Source organism: Rutidosis leptorrhynchoides, chromosome 3 (genome assembly GCF_046630445.1).
Source record: "Rutidosis leptorrhynchoides isolate AG116_Rl617_1_P2 chromosome 3, CSIRO_AGI_Rlap_v1, whole genome shotgun sequence".
NCBI classification, from domain to species: Eukaryota; Viridiplantae; Streptophyta; class Magnoliopsida; order Asterales; family Asteraceae; genus Rutidosis; species Rutidosis leptorrhynchoides.
In genome coordinates, this window is record NC_092335.1 from 337,515,687 (window position 1) to 337,521,686 (window position 6,000).

A 6,000-nucleotide genomic window follows, 5' to 3' on the forward strand; every position below is an offset into this window, starting at 1 on the left:
TCCGGGAGCATTCGAAGATGAGGAAGAGAAGATCAACGCATTTGTGAAAGGATTACCGGAAAGAATCCAAGAAGATATAAGTTCACACGAGCCCGCCTCTATACAACAGGCATGTAGAATGGCTCATAAACTAGTGAACCAGATTGAAGAAAGAATTAAAGAACAGACTGCTGAAGAGGCCAATGTGAAGCAAGTCAAAAGAAAGTGGGAGGAAAACGGTGATAAGAATCACCAATACAACAACAACAGCAATTACAACAATAATCGCAACAATTATCCCAACAATCGCAACATCAATCGGAACTACAACAAACGGCCCAACAACAACAACAACAACAACAACAGCAACAACAACTACAACAATCATCCCAACAACAATAATAACCGTAACAACAACAACAATCAGAAGCAGCTATGCCAAAGGAGTGAAAAGTATCACTCGGGGTTCTGCACCAAATTTTGCAACAAGTGTAAAAGAAATGGTCATAGCGCAGCGAAGTGTGAGGTCTACGGACCAGGGGTTAATAGAACGAAAGGAACAAATGGTGTCAGAACGAGTAATGGCGGAGCAAGTAGTGTCGGAGCAAGTTATGCCAATGTAGTTTGTTATAAATGTGGAAAACCGGGCCACATTATTAGAAATTGCCCGAACCAGGAGAACACGAATGGACAAGGCCGCGAAAGAGTTTTCAATATTAATGCGGCAGAGGCACAGGAACACCCGGAGCTTGTTACGGGTACGTTTCTTATTGACAATAAATCTGCTTACGTTTTATTTGATTCGGGTGCGGATAGAAGCTATATGAGTAGAAATTTTTGTGCTAAATTAAGTTGTCCATTGACGCCTTTGGATAGTAAATTTTTACTCGAATTAGCAAATGGTAAATTAATTTCAGCAGATAATATATGTCGGAATCGAGAAATTAAACTGGTTAGCGAAACATTTAAGATTGATTTGATACCAGTAGAGTTAGGGAGTTTTGATGTGATAATCGGTATGGACTGGTTGAAAGAAGTGAAAGCAGAGATCGTCTGTTAAAAAAAATGCAATTCGCATTATACGAGAAAAAGGAAAACCCTTAATGGTGTACGGAGAAAAGGGCAACACGAAGCTACATCTTATTAGTAATTTGAAGGCACAAAAACTAATAAGAAAAGGTTGCTATGCTGTTCTAGCACACGTCGAGAAAGTACAAACTGAAGAAAAGAGCATCAATGATGTTCCCATTGCAAAAGAATTTCCCGATGTATTTCCGAAAGAATTACCGAGATTACCCCCACATCGATCCGTTGAATTTCAAATAGATCTTGTACCAGGAGCTGCACCAATAGCTCGTGCTCCTTACAGACTCGCACCCAGCGAGATGAAAGAACTGCAAAGCCAATTACAAGAACTTTTAGAGCGTGGTTTCATTCGACCAAGCACATCACCGTGGGGAGCTCCTGTTTTGTTTGTCAAGAAGAAAGATGGTACATTCAGGTTGTGTATCGACTACCGAGAGTTGAACAAACTTACCATCAAGAACCGCTACCCACTACCGAGAATCGACGACTTATTTGATCAACTACAAGGCTCGTCTGTTTATTCAAAGATTGACTTACGTTCCGGGTATCATCAAATGCGGGTGAAAGAAGATGATATTCCAAAGACTGCTTTCAGAACACGTTACGGTCATTACGAGTTTATGGTCATGCCGTTTGGTTTAACTAATGCACCAGCTGTGTTCATGGACCTTATGAACCGAGTGTGTGGACCATACCTTGACAAGTTTGTCATTGTTTTCATTGATGACATACTTATTTACTCAAAGAATGACCAAGAACACGGTGAACATTTGAGAAAGGTGTTAGAAGTATTGAGGAAGGAAGAATTGTACGCTAAGTTTTCAAAGTGTGCATTTTGGTTGGAAGAAGTTCAATTCCTCGGTCACATAGTGAACAAAGAAGGTATTAAGGTGGATCCGGCAAAGATAGAAACTGTTGAAAAGTGGGAAACCCCGAAAACTCCGAAACACATACGCCAGTTTTTAGGACTAGCTGGTTACTACAGAAGGTTCATCCAAGACTTTTCCAGAATAGCAAAACCCTTGACTGCATTAACGCATAAAGGGAAGAAATTTGAATGGAAGGATGAACAAGAGAAAGCATTTCAGTTATTGAAGAAAAAGCTAACTACGGCACCTATATTGTCATTGCCTGAAGGGAATGATGATTTTGTGATTTATTGTGACGCATCAAAGCAAGGTCTCGGTTGTGTATTAATGCAACGAACGAAGGTGATTGCTTATGCCTCTAGACAATTGAAGATTCACGAGCAAAATTATACGACGCATGATTTGGAATTAGGCGCGGTTGTTTTTGCATTAAAGACTTGGAGGCACTACTTATATGGGGTCAAAAGTATTATATATACCGACCACAAAAGTCTTCAACACATATTTAATCAGAAACAACTGAATATGAGGCAGCGTAGGTGGATTGAATTATTGAATGATTACAACTTTGAGATTCGTTACCACCCGGGGAAGGCAAATGTGGTAGCCGATGCCTTGAGCAGGAAGGACAGAGAACCCATTCGAGTAAAATCTATGAATATAATGATTCATAATAACCTTACTACTCAAATAAAGGAGGCGCAACAAGGAGTTTTAAAAGAGGGAAATTTAAAGGATGAAATACCCAAAGGATCGGAGAAGCATCTTAATATTCGGGAAGACGGAACCCGGTATAGGGCTGAAAGGATTTGGGTACCAAAATTTGGAGATATGAGAGAAATGGTACTTAGAGAAGCTCATAAAACCAGATACTCAATACATCCTGGAATGGGGAAGATGTACAAGGATCTCAAGAAACATTTTTGGTGGCCGGGTATGAAAGCCGATGTTGCTAAATACGTAGGAGAATGTTTGACGTGTTCTAAGGTCAAAGTTGAGCATCAGAAACCATCAGGTCTACTTAAACAACCCGAAATCCCAGAATGGAAATGGGAAAACATTACCATGGATTTCATCACTAAATTGCCAAGGACTGCAAGTGGTTTTGATACTATTTGGGTAATAGTTGATCGTCTCACAAAATCAGCACACTTCCTGCCAATAAGAGAAGATGACAAGATGGAGAAGTTAGCACGACTGTATTTGAAGGAAGTCATCTCCAGACATGGAATACCAATCTCTATTATCTCTGATAGGGATGGCAGATTTATTTCAAGATTCTGGCAGACATTACAGCAAGCATTAGGAACTCGTCTAGACATGAGTACTGCCTATCATCCACAAACTGATGGGCAGAGCGAAAGGACGATACAAACGCTTGAAGACATGCTACGAGCATGTGTTATTGATTTCGGAAATAGTTGGGATCGACATCTACCGTTAGCAGAATTTTCCTACAACAACAGCTACCATTCAAGCATTGAGATGGCACCGTTTGAAGCACTTTATGGTAGAAAGTGCAGGTCTCCGATTTGTTGGAGTGAAGTGGGGGATAGACAGATTACGGATCCAGAGATTATACAAGAAACTACCGAGAAGATCATCCAAATTCAACAACGGTTGAAAACCGCCCAAAGTCGACAAAAGAGCTACGCTAACATTAAAAGAAAAGATATAGAATTTGAAATTGGAGAGATGGTCATGCTTAAAGTTACACCTTGGAAAGGCGTTGTTCGATTTGGTAAACGAGGAAAATTAAATCCAAGGTATATTGGACCATTCAAGATTATTGATCGTGTCGGACCAGTAGCTTACCGACTTGAGTTACCTCAACAACTCGCGGCTGTACATAACACTTTCTACGTCTCGAATTTGAAGAAATATTTTGCTAAAGAAGATCTCACTATTCCGTTAGATGAAATCCAAATCAACGAAAAACTTCAATTCATCGAAGAACCCGTTGAAATAATGGATCGTGAGGTTAAAAGACTTAAGCAAAACAAGATACCAATTGTTAAGGTTCGATGGAATGCTCGTAGAGGACCCGAGTTCACCTGGGAGCGTGAAGATCAGATGAAGAAGAAATACCCGCATCTATTTCCAGAAGATTAGTCAACACCTTCAACAGCTTAAAATTTCGGGACGAAATTTATTTAACGGGTAGGTACTGTAGTGACCCAAACTTTTCCATGTTTATATATATTAATTGAGATTGATATTTACATGATTAAATGTTTCCAACATGTTAAGCAATCAAACTTATTAAGACTTGATTAATTGAAATATGTTTCATATAGACAATTGACCACCCAAGTTGACCGGTGATTCACGAACGTTAAAACTTGTAAAAACTATACGATGACATATATATGGTTATATATATAGTTAACATGTTTTTATTATTAGTATGTATCTCATTAGGTATTTTAACAATGAGTTATATACATAAAAATGAGACTATTAATTTAAGAAACTCGAAAACGATATATATAACGATTATCGTTATAACAACGTCTTACTAGGTACATATGAATCATATTAAGATATTGATACACTTGGTTAATTATGTTAAATGATAAGTAAATATATTATTAAGTGTATTAACAATGAAATACATATGTAAAAATAAGACTACTAACTTAATGATTTCGAAACGAGACATATATGTAACGATTATCGTTGTAACGACATTTAACTGTATATACATCATACTGAGATATATTATATATCATAATATCATGATAATATAACAATTTAACATCTCATTTGTTATAATAAACAATGGTTTAACAACATTCAACAAGATCGTTAACCTAAAGGTTTCAAAACAACATTTACATGTAACGACTAACGATGACTTAACGACTCAGTTAAAATGTATATACATGTAGTGTTTTAATATGTATTCATACACTTTTGAATGGTTTCAAGACACTTATCAAAATACTTCTACTTACCAAAAATGCTTACAATTACATCCTCGTTCAGTTTCATCAACAATTCTACTCGTATGCACCCGTATTCGTACTCGTACAATACACAGCTTTTAGATGTATGTACTATTGGTATATACACTCCAATGATCAGCTCTTAGCAGCCCATGTGAGTCACCTAACACATGTGGGAACCATCATTTGGCAACTAGCATGAAATATCTCATAAAATTACAAAAATATGAGTAATCATTCATGACTTATTTACATGAAAACAAAATTACATATCCTTTATATCTAATCCATACACCAACGACCAAAAACACCTACAAACACTTTCATTCTTCAGTTTTCTTCATCTAATTGATCTCTCTCAAGTTCTATCTTCAAGTTCTAAGTGTTCTTCATATATTTTACAAGTTCTAGTTACATAAAATCAAGAATACTTTCAAGTTTGCTAGCTCACTTCCAATCTTGTAAGGTGATCATCCAACCTCAAGAAATCTTTGTGTCTTACAGTAGGTTATCATTCTAATACAAGAACTTCGAGCCATCCAAGGATCCGTTGAAGCTAGATCCATTTTTCTCTTTTCCAGTAGGTTTATCCAAGGAACTTAAGGTTCGTGAATCAACCAGTGGCCAAGTCTTACTTTTCGACGAAGTAAAAATCTGTGAAAGTGAGTTATAGTCCCACTTTTAAAATCTAATATTTTGGGATGAGAATACATGCAGGTTTTATAAATGATTTACAAAATAGACACAAGTACGTGAAACTACATTCTATGGTTGAAGTATCGAAATCGAATATGCCCCTTTTTATTAAGTCCGGTAATCTAAGAATTAGGGAACAGACACCCTAATTGACGCGAATCCTAAAGATAGATCTATTGGGCCTAACAAACCCCATCCAAAGTACCGGATGCTTTAGTACTTCGAAATTTATATCATATCCGAAGGGTGTCCCGGAATGATGGGGATATTCTTATATATGCATCTTGTTAATGTCGGTTACCAGGTGTTCACCATATGGATGATTTTTATCTCTATGTATGGGATGTGTATTGAAATATAAAATCTTGTGGTCTATTATTATGATTTGATATATATAGGTTAAACCTATAACTCACCAACAT